Raw genomic sequence first — 14,184 nt, 5'->3', positions numbered from 1 at the left:
GGAGAATTGAGAGTTGGTGTGCCCTCTATCCCTTGTTAGTAATAAGTTTGCAGCAGCGTCTTAGAAGCAAATTTAAAATAATAATAATTAAATGTAAAAATGTGGAAGTCTAAAGCTACTTAAAAGGCCTCCTGTGCTCCATCCCAAAGTGGGAAATTAGTCCACTGAGAACCCAAAGCAAAATGCAGGAATCCAGATCTTCAGTAGCTTGGTACATGAGTGATGGCCTTCAATAAGGGGGAAGGGGCTCCTTCAAAGCCAGCGCGGGGCGGGGGAGCCAAGAACCCAGCTCCTCTTCCTAACAGCTGCAGGGCTAAGATGAAAGAGCTGCCCATTTTCTCCTGCTCCAGCCACCAGTGCTGGGGAGTTTGGCAAGCTTCAACTTTACCTACCCAGATATTGTGCAGGTGGGTCTGTTGCACAGTCCTGCCAGGTGGATATTTGCCGAAGCTGGTTGCCTCTCCCTAGCATCACTCAAAAAGAAAGACTTCTAGACTGGGATGGGAGCAAGGAAGAACAGGGTCTAAAATTCCTGTTGCGCGTCAGATTAGCAATCTAGTCCTATGCAGGCTAGCGCGTCTCTGTGGGCATTTTGTCTTCTGTCGTCTGAGCCCTTTCTTTATTCGCGTGCTTTAAATTCATTATGAATGTTTTACTTGAACTTGCGCTCCAGGTCGACGCGCCATGAACTGGGAAGCGAGGCGTATTTTTGCTTTGGCCATCCGGGAGCCGGTTGACAAGAAGCCTTCTGCACCTTCCCCGAAAATACAGAGAGCGCTCCCTCTCCTCCAGCCGCGCGAAGGAGATCACGAACCGGGGCTTGGCGCTCAGCGGTGCCAAAACAAGCCCTTCTGCCGGGGAGTTTCCCTGCTAGGAAAGTGAAGCAACCGAGGGGAGGTGGGAGCCGCTCCTATCCCTTTTTCTTGAGCTTTTGTTCCCATGTAAATCAAAGTGGCAGCTCTCCACCTTGCAACGGGAGCCCATCCTCGCGCGTTATGTAGCCTCTCCTCTTCCCACCCTGATGGAAACGCGCTGCTCCTGGTTTTAAAAACTGGGCTGTGCTCCTCGCATCTACCGCGGCCAACTGGGCGGGGCCTCCCTTTTAATTTTCCCAGTAGCGAGGACGTTTAAATAACAAAAACTTTTGAAGGAGCCCGGCTTTAAAATGAAACAAATCTAAGCGCGACCTGAGCCACAGCGTTCTCGCTACGGAGCGCATTGATTTAAAAGGGGACTTTAGACGGCCCCGGTGAAATGTACATCCTTGGGTTAGAGAACTAGCCGGGTCCCTATGGATCGGGCGCGGGGCGGGAATGCGTAAGGCAAAGCTTCCAAACGTGGTGTGGATCAAGTGCATTGCGATTGCTAGGTCATCTGATTCCCCGCTCCCCCCTGCAAACGGCACCATGCAAGGTCGCCGGAACAGAATATGCAGGCAAAGAGCTGATAAAAGCTCCAGTCCTATTTGCCTGCCTCCTTCATCAGAAGTAGGCTCGGGAATCATAAAGCTGGCGTTGGTGGGGCGATATTTTACTAGTGCTACGCGGAGCTTTGAGCGTTACAAACCTTAGCAACCTATCCTTTTTCATGGGCGGCAAACGGGAAAGTGACCATTATGGACTGGGACTCCTTGGCCAAGGCATCGAGAAGCTGCGTCGGGTCGCTGCGCTCCGATTTAAGGCAGCTTTTTGAGCCCACAGAGTTCTTACCCTTTGCCCATCTCCCTCCGCATGAAGAGTTCTGTGCGTGCCGAAGGCTTGCCATTTTCCACGATCCAACTGGTGGTCACCAAGCTACCCAGCGCCAGTGGCGTAGCGTGGGGGGTGCAGGGGGGGCCGCAGCACCAGGCGCAACATCTGGGGGTTAGGGTTAGGGGGCGCAAATCCACGGGTTAGGGGGCGCAAATTACTTGCCTTGCCCCGGGTGCTGACAACCCACGCTACGCCACTGCCCAGCGCCCCCATCATTTCCCAAGATCGTGGTTCTGCCCTTCTGCCAAACCTTTTTCCCCCTGCCTGCCCCTCCTCTCCCCCCCTTCCTAAGGTCCCTTTCCCTCGTTTTCCGTTCTGTAACTCCCTCCTTCCCTTTCCGCCGCAGTGTTTTCGCGCAGCAGCCTGTATATTTTTGCACTGCACAGTTAACAAAATAAAAAAAAAGGTGGTGGTTGGGGGGTGGGGTTAGAGAAGGTAGAGGGGGAGAGAGAGAAGGGGAAAAAACAACTTGCGAAAAGTCCTCACACTGTTTAATGGAAACATAAGTGCCTGGCTGGCCCCAATTAACACCTTGTGATAAGGCATTCCTAAAATGGGGGTGCCAGACACCAAATTGCGAATAAATGTATCTAATTAATCCGCCAAGGATGACACTGACAAACAAGCCTATATTTAAACCGAGATCGTAGGGCCTGGAGGATCGCGCCTTATTTGTTTACAATAACCGAGGAGGAAAGTTAAGAGAGCCCCGGCGGCTTTCCGCGAAGGTGACGCGGGCAGAGGGTTGCAGGAGCCTCGGCGCTATCTTGCAGGCTGCGCCTGGGCAGCGGGGCGCACCGATCGAGCGACAGACGCCTCGAGGGGACGGACGGGCCTGGCCTCCCGCCGTTTCCAGGCTGCAACCTCCACTGCAGAGCTGCACTCCTTATTGACTTTTACATTGCACCACCACCGAACCTGGTGCATCAAGCATGGCGTAAGGGGTTTTTCTGGGGCTGGCGGGAGGCAGTACTGGTCCCTGCCCCGAGGGCGCGTACATTAAGCTGAACGGTGCAGCGGGAGCCGTGCTCATTGGTTACAGCCAAAGGGAAGACCCACCTCCAGTGCATTGTGTTTTCCTCCATAGTTATGCTCTAAAGATTTTTGTGTATTTCTTTTGTGTGTGTGGAGACCATAAAATGAGGCAGTGGGTAAATATTCGACGTTATAGGCAGCGTAGACCTATTGAAAGCAATGGACTTAAGGCACGGCACTCCTCTGACGACAATCGACCCGGGGCTTCTACCCAGCAAACCCGCGGGATCGGTATTGCGCAGAGTACGCGCAAACGCACTCCTCCCTGCCTGTTTACTTAGGAGCAAGCCTCGCTAAAGTCTGCGCGTAAACTCTCCAGGAAGGCTGAGGACGAGTGATTAGCCGATGTTTTCAGATGCTGTTTTATTCAACCTATTGACAGCGCAGTCCTAGCCGTGACTACTCGGATGGAAGTCCTATTGAGCTCAACGGGGCTTCTCCTCCCAGGTCTGTCGGGTTAGGATTGCAGCCCGAATTAGTTTTTGTTTCTTTTGTTAGTTGCCCGATAACATAGGCTCGCTGGGCGCTGTGCAAATGAAATGTTTGGCTTTTTCGTTGAATTACTGGTTCTAATCTAAACAGTATACGATCAAAGGAAAGTGAACGCAATGCTTGACACAGAAAAGGTGCAAGAGCGATTATGTATGGACTAATGCGCCCACACACATACACAGCCTTTCCGGTGATTATTATTTTTAATCGTGCTTTTGGTGCTACCTACAGACGCATCTGGATTTTGGAGAGCGCGCAGCGCGCGCGAGTTGATTCTCAGGCGCGCGTCTCTATCAAGCGAGAGGGAAACGAGACCCCGCCATTGGGGCGTCCAGAAACTGGACGTCTCCGGGGTCCCCGTCGGAAATCGTTCTTTACAGGCTGTATACGCACCATACGTTTAAAGCGTTAATTGAGGCCAGCCAAGTACACGAGTAAGGTCAATAAAAATAAAATGCTGGGAAGCGTAGTACGTTAAGCGTGCTGGGAATTGTAGTTCGGTGAGGGGGTAAACTACAGTTCCCTGTATTCTTTGGGGTGGGAAGCCGTACGCTTTAAACGTGCCAACAGAAAACAAGCGACGAGGACACGGGCACACCCCCCCTCTCCAAGCCGTCCAGGTTTCCAGTCGCAAGGGATGGAGAAAACCACGCGCTTTTTTTAATCGTGTCAAGTCAAAGAGGACCACTTAATCCCATCTTAAACCCATTTGCGGGAAAGCCCCTGACCCGGTCCCCTCCCCGCCTGGTGCCCAGTCCCAGAATTTCCCCCCTGAGGAGCACGTCTAAGGACGTGCGCTTGCCTGCGCCCCTTTCCGCGCAGGATCCGCTGCCTCGTACAGGGGGCCGGCCAGGCGTCAGTTCGCGAAGGGAGCAGCAGATCTCGGCTCCTCTGGGCCCCGGGGAAGCTTTTTAAAGTTTAATCTTTTATTTTGTTTTTGTATAGGTTAGAAGCCGCCCAGAGTGGCTTGAACAACCCCATCAGAAGGCGGGGTACAAATAATAAAATTCTTTTTCTTCTTTGGCGATCACTCGTAGCCAAGTAAGATTGTCTTCCATAAACACAGTTTGAACAGTGGGTCCTTAAGTGACTGTGGAGGCCAAATCTGGATCCACACGTCTTTCCACAGTGGGGACACAGGTTTCCGGGTGGGAGTGGATCACGGTGAGGGTTTCCCAAATGTGCCTTCCTCTTAGAGCGTTTCTCCCTTGCGTCCTGAGTTTGTGTCTTCAAAGCCCATGAAACCTTTGGTAAAGGCTGTTCTCCAACTGGAGCGCTCGCAGGCCAGTGTTTCCCAGCTGTTGGTGTTTATACTACTTTTTTATTTTAGATTTGCCTTGAGGGAGTCTTTAAACCTCTTTTGTTGACCACCGGCATTACGCTTTCCATTTATTATTATTAACTGGATGTCCGCAGGGGAGGCGGTTTAGAGCAGTGTTTCCCAACCTTTTTTGGGCAAAGGCACACTTGTTTGATGAAAAAAATCTCGAGGCACACCACCATTACAGCCCCGTGACGTCAGCGCGCAGCGTCACGCCGGGAGGGACGCACAAAAGTGTAAGTTTCAATTTTTTTCCCTCCCCCTTGCCGGGGAACCTCCAAGCTTTGGGGGTGGGGGGGAGGAGGCAGCAAAGCGAGGCAGGAAGGAGAGCGCGGCTTGGCTGGGTGAGCTTTGGCAGGGGCAGGGAATGAGAGCTGCGAGGCGGGCGCTGCAGACGGAGGCGCTGCCCGCCGAGCTCGCAGGCAGCCAGGCAGGCAGACGGCGAGAGCCCCGCGCTGGGCGGCCTCTCCTCGCCGCCGCCGCCCCGCCTCTCGCCGCCCGACTCGCCCGCCTCCCTCCAGGCAACATCTCGCGGCACACTAGTGTGCCGCGGAACAGTGGTTGGGAAACACTGGTTTAGAGGCATCCTTTATCAGGCCAGTTGGCCCTTGGTGGAATCAGCCTTGGGAGGCTTCCTTTCGGAAGCGATTGCTCCGCCCCTCCCTCCTCCTCCTCCTCCGATCTTTCTCCCCAAGCGCATTTAAAGTAGAACTTCCGGCCCTGGGAAACGTGCCCTTTGGGACTCCTGAGACTTTGTGCGAAAAGTCACGAGCGCATCGTGGGTCTCCCAGGCCGAGGCGTCCACGCTGCCAGCCGAGGCAGGCCGCCACTCTCTCCCTCCCTCAAACCGGGCGCGCCCTGGAGCGCCATCGAGCACCTGCTCCCGAGTAGACCGCGCACAATAAGCCTTTTCCACGGCAGCAGTAAAGGCTGCTTGCCTGGAATGGCAGGACCGCGCACCAGGGACTTCTGGCCGGCCTAGTTCCAGGTTTGTCTGTCTGACTGGTTCATCCTTCTGCTCTCTCTGAAAGGTGGCTGGCTAGTTTTTTTACCCCTCAAGTTTTCAGCTTCTTTGATCCGACACAGACTGTTCTCCCTCAAACCTTTAAAATGCCCCACCCCACCGAAACCAGAGGGACCTCCAAAGGGTCCATACCTGACCTGGAGATGCTGTATTCCTTAAACTTGGGTCTCCAGCTGTTTTTGGGCTACAGTTCCCTTCATTATCCCTAGCTAGCAGGACCAGTGGTCAGGGATGATGGGAGCTGTAGTCCAACAACAGCTGGAGACCCCAAGTTTGCGGGTTTCTCTCTGAGACCTGCAGGTATATAAATAAAACCAATAAACAAAAAATAAGCGGTATATAAATGTGGTTAAATAATAATACTTTAAATACCCTCTACTGCCCAATATATCTCAGAGTGCCTCAACCAGGAGTATTAAATTAAAAAATCCTACTGTTCCATTTATTCCTCCCTGGCCTTTTTCATATTTAATTTTTGAGGCCCCAGAGCAGAGGTTTTTTAAAAATCCATTTTTTTAATGCTCTGAGGATGAAACTCACATTCCTGTACATTTGGGAGGATGAAACTCACATTTGCATCCCATTAAACTCTTGTGGGCCCAAGTGACTCAGCTATGCATATGACTGCATATGACTCAGCTACAGGCACTTTTAGCAAGCGGTAAAACCCACCGCACTCAAATAAACTGAGGCTGCAATCCTAGACCCCCAGCCTCTGCCAATCTGGTGGCCTCCAGATGTCACTGGATTGTTAGTCTCATCAGTGCCAGCCAGCAAAGGGTGGAGAGTTATAATCCAACAACATCTGGGGGTCCTGGGCTTGCAAAGCCTGCTAAACACATTATCTAGGACTTAATGGGGATTTCTTCTAAGTAGATACCAATACTGGATTGGGCTGTTTCTTTTCAGTAAGTATAAGGCAGCTTCCTGTGTTTTACTGAAAAGTCAAACCTTTGGTCCAGTGTTGTCTACACTGACTGGCAGCAGCTCTTCAGGGTTCCATGCAGGGAATCTCCCGCAGTCCTAAATAGAGAGGCCAGAGTTTGAAACAGGGACATCTTTCATGCAAAGCAGATGCTCTACCACTCTTAATAATAATAATAATAATAAATTGTTATTTACATCCCACCCTCCCCAGCTGAAGCCGGGCTCAGGGCGGCTAACAACAATAAAATAATGCAACATTCTAAAATCATTTCATTATAAAATTAATTCAAATCAAATTAATGGCAACCATTGGGCTAGAGTTCTGTGAGGATTGCCAAAGGAGGGAGTCAGGCTGTGCCCTGGCCAAAGTCCTGGTGGAACAGCTCTGTCTTGCAGGCCCTGCGGAAAGATGTCAAGTCCCGCAGGGCCCTAGTCTCTTGTGACAGAGCCTTCCACCAGATCGGACCCACAGCTGAAAAAGCCCTGGCTCTGGTTGAGCCCAGCCTGTGGCCCAGGACCTCCAAGATGTTTTTGTTTGAAGACCGTAAGTTCCTCTGTGGGACATACCAGGAGAGGCTGTCCCGTAGGGTTAGGCTTGGGCTGCAATCCTATGCACACTTAGCTGTGTAGACATATACAGTATAAGATTAGGCCTGAAGGAGTGCCAGCCAGAGGTTAAAAATGAAGTACTGTACAATTCCTTGGAGTACTTCCAGACAGGGGCTTAATATCCCAATTGGGTCATTAACGACAGTAAATCCAGGTTAAATGGGTGGCGGGGGAGGGGTATGAACTGATACCTTCATACCCATAACTGCAAAAAGAGTCAGAGCAACTTTCAGTAATGAGGAGCATGGATCCTGCAATAAACCCCTATCTGGAAATGAAAAATGGGGGGAGGGCAATCATCTATATGTTTCCTTAAATGTAAGACATGCCGAGTTCTATAGAATTCATTCCCAGGTAAGGAGATACAAAGCATTGCGGTTAGTTTTCCCTGAGAGCAAGAAGTTTCTATATTTGCATGGAAACAAATATGCAAATATTTAAGTGAAGAATGGGAATCTCCACAAAGGTGGGGGGGTGTCTGAACATCAGGAGGGGGAGGTGTGCTGTAAATCAATCATCTGGACAGCCACTCAGAGGTAAATCCCTTCATGTTCATTGTGGCTTCCTCCCAGTAAGTGGGCACAGCCTGTTTATTTTACAGTACTTGGAGGAAGGGATGCGGGTGGCGCTGTGGGCTAAACCACTGAGCCTCTTGGGCTTGCTGATCAGAAGGTTGGCGGTTCGAACAGGGCCATCTTGAGAATATCCGGCGCCGTGGTGCAAAGATCCCTCCGGCGCCCCCACCCCCGTTTCCCAGAGTTGCCCAGCTTTTTATGGCAAGCTTTGTGGGGCTGGAGGAGGCAGTCAGTGGCTCCTCTGGTGGGGAAGAGGCAGAGGCTCTGGACACAGCGCTGCTTCAGAGAGGTGGGCGAGGGCGGCGAGTTGATGCTGGGAGGCGCCGCGCCAACCTCCACCTCTTCCCTGGCACCCTCCAGAACTTGGCACTCTGGCACCCTGCACCACTCGCCTCTATGGGTAAGACGCCCCTGGGTTTGAATCCCCACAATGGGTTGAGCTCCCGTTGCTCTGTCCCAGCTCCTGCCAACCTAGTAGTTCGAAAGCATGCCAGTGCAAGTAGATAAATAGGTACCGCTGCGGCGGGAAGGTAAACAGTGTTTCTGTGCACTCTGGTTTGCATCACGGCGTACTGTTGCGCCAGAAGCGGTTTAGTTATGCTGGCCACATGACCCGGAAAGCTGTCTGTGGACAAACACAGGCTCCCAAGGCCTGAAAGCGAGATGAGCACCACAACCCCATAGTCGCCTTTTACTGGACTTAACTGTCCAGGGCTTTTTTACCTTTACTCGGAGGAGGAACAGACTGGTTTTGGCATAAGCTCTCTGGCCACAAATGCCACAATAAATAGCACCATCCAGTGCACATCACCTTGGAAGTGAGTACAGTTGTGTTCAATGGGACTTGCTCCCAGAATTATTTCCTTTCGCAGAATTACAGCTTCAGTGCAATCCTATGCATGTGTACTCAGCCAGATGTAAGTCCGAATCTAGCCCAATGGAAGAGAATCACTCACTAGTAACTCCTAGTTAGTTTTTAAGGTGTACTTGTTGCCCTTCCATCAGCCCCAGCCAACATCGCCAATGCTCAAAGATGACTGGGCATTGCATTCACACAGGTGTGGCGGCCTAGGGTTGTGGAGGGGGTGTGTGTCAAAGATACACTACTATTTCTGCAGCAGGGTCTCTGTCTCCAGCATCCTAGAGGCCTCCAAGTGGGACGAAGGAGGAGCTTTTTAGCCAAGGTCTTCATATCCTTCCTGCCGATTGGAGTCAATCGGAGTGAAAGGAGATGAGTCAGCCACTGGCTTCTGGGGAAACTCTGGAGAAAGTGTGCAGGAAAGAATCCTGAGGAGTGTGTGCCCTCCCTCCGCATGCTCCAGTGCATGCAAATGATGTCATGTGGGCACTGAGAAAAACTTGCATGCATGAGAAATTCTGGCCCAAGGATAAGCACCAATTTGGAAACACCCTGATTCTAATGACCGCAAGGAGCTTAGAGTGAGTCTGGGAAGAGCTCTGTGTCCAAAGACCTTTTCCTAGTACAGTGGTACCTCGGGTTAAGTACTTAATTCATTCTGGAGGTCTGTTCTTAACCTGAAACTGTTCTTAACCTGAAGCACCACTCTAGCTAATGGGGCCTCCCGCTGCCGCCGGGCCGCCGGAGCATGATTTCTGTTCTGATCCTGAAGCAAAGTTCTTAACCTGAGGTAATATTTCTGGGTTAGCGGAGTCTGTACCTGAAGCGTATGTAACCCAAGGTACCACTGTAGTAGGAAGCAATGGTAGAACACAGTCATTTGTTTATTTCATACATTTTATGCATTGCTTGATTGAAAAACAAACTATCAAAAAGCGCCTCAAATGGGTCAAGGGTCAAATGGCATTGCCAGGATTGGAGCAGATCTTATTTCCTCTGCCTTTTTGTGTGTGGAAGAAAGCAGAAATGCTGCTCTAGTTTTTCTTTTTAGATACAGTATGAAAGCTCTGCTAACTGGGCAGCGGACCGTCCCAGAACCTCAAAGAAAACAAAGGTGACGCCATCTAGTGCCCAAGAGCACACATAGCAAGCACAGCTTTCTGCTACAATAGCTTCTGTTTACCCTGATGCTTTACCTCCACTGCTGGAGGGTGTGGGCTTCTGAATGGCAGTCGCTGGGAACAGCAGGAGAGGAGAGTGTGTCTAATCTCAGGTCCTGCTTGTGGATTTCCCATAAGCAACTGGTTGGCCACTGTGAGAACAGGATGCTGGAGAGTGAATGAGCCGCTGACCTGCCCCACCATGTTTTCCTTATGCAACCCCATCAGCTAAGCTTACGCGAGTGGCCCTGTGGTCTAAACCACAGCGCCTAGGGCTTGCCGATCAGAAGGTCGGCAGTTCGAATCCCCATGACGGGGTGAGCTTCCGTTGTTCGGTCCCAGCTCCTGCCAACCTAGCAGCTCAAAAGCACTTCAAAGTGCAAGTAGATAAATAGGTACCGCTCTGGCGGGAAGGTAAACAGTGTTTCCGTGTGCTGCTCTGGTTTCACCAGAAGCGGCTTAGTCATGCTGGCCACATGACCCAGAAAAACTGTCTGCGGACAAACGTCAGCTCCCTCGGCCAGTAAAGCGAGATGAGCGCCACAATCCCAGAGTAGTTCACGACTGGACTTAACTGTCAGGGGTCCTTTACCTTTACTCCTAACAATATTGTTTCCCCACCCCCAGGTAGGTAAGAAGGCTGTGAAGGCAGATGGTTTCATAAGTTTGAGCAACTTCACCGTTCCTTATCCATCAAATTAAAAGCACAGAAGTTTATGACACATTGGTGGGGGAAATACGCCAGTGTGGTGGTGTGGTTAGAGTGTCGGACTAGGACCAAGAGACCTGGATTTAACTCCACTTGGCCATGAAGTTACCTGGGTGACCTTAGACTATTGCCTGCCTCTTAGCCCAACTTACTTCGCAGGGTTCTTATGGGGATTAAATGAAGAGGGAGGGAGAACCACGTATGCTACTGTTGAGCTCCTTGGAAGAAAAGGTGGGATATAAATGAAATAAATAAATAGCTACACGATAGGTTAGAAGCAATAATAAACTTGTAGCTTAATGTACACACAACTAAAAGGTAAAAGTGGGTGTATCAAACAAGCAGGACCTTTGCTCAGTGGATACCATTAACACATTGCTATTTGCTGCGTATTTTCTTCTATCGCTTGCAGTCACAAGAAAATACAGTATAATTGTAAAAAAAAAAAAAAAAAGGTAAAGGACCTCTGGGTGGTTAAGTCCAGTCAAAGGAGACTATGGGGTTGTGGCGGTCATCTCGCTTTCAGGCCGAGGGAGCCAGCCTTTGTCCACAGACAGCTTTCCGGGTCATGTGGCCAGCATGACTAAACTGCTTCTGGCACAACGGGACACCGTGACGGAAACCAGAGTGCACAAAAATGCTATTCACCTTCCCGCCACAGTGGTACCTATTTATCCACTTGCACTGGTATGCTTTCAAACTGCCGGCCTGCCAGGAGTTGGGACATAGCAAGAGAAGTTCACTCCATCGCGGGGATTTGGGTTTAGACCACAGCGCCACCCACTCCCTAGCACAGTATAATGACTATGAGGCTAACACCCATACAGCTTTCACTCTGTATGCCCAAGGTTTAACTTTGCACCTCATTCAGATGAAGCAATTCTCAAAATACCTAGATGTGAGTAAGCATGCCTCTCTCGTGCCAATTTTGGGCATGTGTGAAAGGCTATGGTGCAATTCTAAATCCAGTTTTATATGGATGGAAGGTCATTTTCTGCAAAATTATTTAGTTTTTATCCTGCACTTGTTCCCAATAAGTTCAAAGTGGTAAACACAGTTCTCTTTCCTCTCCCTGTTATATATCTTCAACAACTCTGCAAGGCAGGTCATGGTGAAAGAGAAAGACCAGCCCCCAGTGACAATCCACTCACCAGTAAGAATTTCTGAACTAAGCATGTCCTCTCTTCCACTAGCTGGCGGGGTATGGTGACTTCCTTCCTGTGGGAGAAACATTACAGAGAGAATACAAGTCAGCTGAAACTATAGTTTATGCCAAAGACTGACAGCATTTAATTGAGGAGGGGGTTTGAAGGCAACAAAGGCAATATAGGCCAAACTTTCACTGAGGTGTTCAACCAAGAGTGGTGAACCCGTGACCTTCCAGATATCGCTGGACGACAATTCCCATCTTCCCTGACCATTGGCTAAGTTGACTTGGGCTGATGGGAGCTAGAGTCAAAACAAATTATAGATGGCCACAGGTTCCCATCCTTGTGGTAAACCTTTGGGTGGGGAGCAATACTCCTCCTAGATTTCAGGTGGACAAATTAGATTACCAGATTCCAGGCTGATACGTTAATTCTCTATGCATTGGGATGTATTTATTTCGGTGTGAAAGATCACTTAATCGTGTGAGCACACACCTGCAGTTTGAAGCGTTGCAGCCCAGATACTGGTTTTCCTCCTCTGGGAGAACCAGGCCATGGATCAGAGAGAAGGTTCAGTGGATAGCACAATGGCAGAGAGTGGGAAGGACAGTATCTCAGATATGTGTGGCCTACAGGATTTGTCCATATGTGGTTAAGAACTCTCTGATTATCAGAGGATTTATATCTTTTCTGATTCCAGAAGCAAATCCACAAAGTGGTTTGCATCAGCAGAAGTTAATTAATTACCAATAATCAATTTTAAAAATACAAGCAAAGACTATAATAAAAAACAGTCACACGAATTAGTAGTGGATCAAAACACAAAAGCCCAGAGAGGGATCACTTCTTAAACCCGTGGGGAACCTCTGGCTCTCCAGGTGTTTGTTTAACTATAATTTCCATAATTCCTGACAATTGACCTTGCCAGATGGGAGCTGTCAGGCCAGAAGTTCTCCATTCTTGGCCTAAGGGAATAGGCACGTTCCTATAGGGCAGTCTTCACTAACCTCATGCACTCCAGATGTTTTGGACTACAAGCAGTGTGCTACTGGCTGGTGCTGGTGGGAGTTGTAGTCCAAAACATCTGGAAGGTACCAGGTTCATAAAGAACAACATGGAGGAGACAGTCCTTCAATTATTGTGGGTCCAAGTCATTCAGGTCTTTAAAGATGGTGACCAACATTTTGGATTTCACCCAGAATAGGACAATACCCATTGGGTTCCAGAGATACTGTAGAATACTAAGCATCTGTAATGATGGGGGGAAGGAGCTGGACAGGGACAATCAACTTGATGTTTTAGGATTTCATGTAACTGGAAGAAGCAGCAGTGATAAAATCCACATTCTGTGTAGTTATTGGTTACTGAGGTAAATCTATGTTTGTGGGCAGAAGTTCATTTTTCACAAGGCAGCCTTGCACATTGCCACGTTTTCAATTCCTTTTTTCCTTTCTTCTTTTGCGCCTGATTCTTCAGAGATTTATGATTATGTTGATGATGACCACGCACAGCCTTTTCTTCCCCTCCTTGCCTGGCAGAATATCCCCGTATGCTAATAATATGATGATGTCGGCTAATATAAATATTAATCTCATCCCTTTTGGGAAGGATTTTAGTGCTTGCTGGATTTCATGAAATATAATCCAGGGGAGAAGAACATTATACTGCCAGTGTGGAATGCAAACTACGATTTGAATAAAATGATAGGGATGGTATCAAATAGTTCCTTGAGGGAGTATTATGCTCTGAGCTGTCACAACGGATTGCCTGAATAAACTAGACTGGAGATGTGATCCTAATCATATTGATGAAACATTCATCTGAAAGAATGAGTACAACCAGAAGGGACTCACTAGGAATACAATTAAATCCTAATCTGGGCAGGAGAAATCCTCTGAAGAGACGATGGCAGGAAAACAATGACAATAAGAAGGGGGAAACTAGGTGAGGCGATGTTCAGCTTTCTGCTATCGTCCCTCGGACCTCCATAAAGAAGGCAGCGGCCCACCAAACCCAGTCCACTATAATGTTGAAAAGTCCACTCCATGTTTTCTACTAGGCCTAGCAGACCAGAATCTGGAGCCATTTTAGGTTTTCCTCAGGGCTCACTTCCTTCTCACTCTAGCCCTGGTCAGCCAGACTCAGGTAGGCCTCAGAGAACAGATCTGTTTGCACTAAAGCTGCTTAAACGAAGCTGGACTTTTGCTTTGAAGAGCATTTCCCAGGGTCCACAAAGAAGCTTACCCAGGAATCAGTGCTATTTTTCTAGAAAAAGAGGTGCCGGAACTCGTCACGAACACCTCCCTCGTTCTCTTGAATGACAACGGCGCCGACCTGAAAGGTGCCGGAACTGAATTCCGGAAAGTTCCGGCTGAAAAACGGCTAAGGGAGCTGGGCATGTTTAGCCTGGAGAAGAGGAGGTTAAGGAATGATATGATAGCCATGTTCAAATATATAAAAGGATGTCACATAGAGGAGGGAGAAAGGTTGTTTTCTGCTGCTCCAGAGAAGCGGACACGGAGCAATGGATCCAAACTACAAGAAAGAAGATTCCACCTAAACATTAGGAAGAAC

The 14,184-nt window shown here is 49.3% G+C and overlaps 1 long non-coding RNA gene across 2 annotated transcripts; it reads right to left on the bottom strand.

The window, feature by feature from the left end:
* Positions 1-6,238: 6,238 nt before the first annotated feature.
* On the bottom strand, positions 6,239-13,983 carry LOC310690089. Of its 2 annotated transcripts, none has more exons than XR_014517886.1 (3): positions 13,855-13,983; positions 11,614-11,680; positions 6,239-6,646 (listed from the first exon to the last, which is right to left on the bottom strand). It is a non-coding gene; the product is annotated as an uncharacterized lncRNA (long non-coding RNA). The 2 variants fall into 2 exon arrangements; XR_014517887.1 differs by having other exon boundaries at positions 6,241-6,646; positions 11,614-11,676.
* Between the last annotated feature and the right edge of the window lie 201 nt (positions 13,984-14,184).

Source organism: Podarcis liolepis (assembly GCF_965112155.1).
Source record: "Podarcis liolepis genome assembly, chromosome: 12".
Taxonomy (NCBI): domain Eukaryota; kingdom Metazoa; phylum Chordata; class Lepidosauria; order Squamata; family Lacertidae; genus Podarcis; species Podarcis liolepis.
The sequence above is the reverse complement of the archived record's forward strand: the minus strand, read 5'-3'. Positions and strand labels throughout refer to the sequence as shown.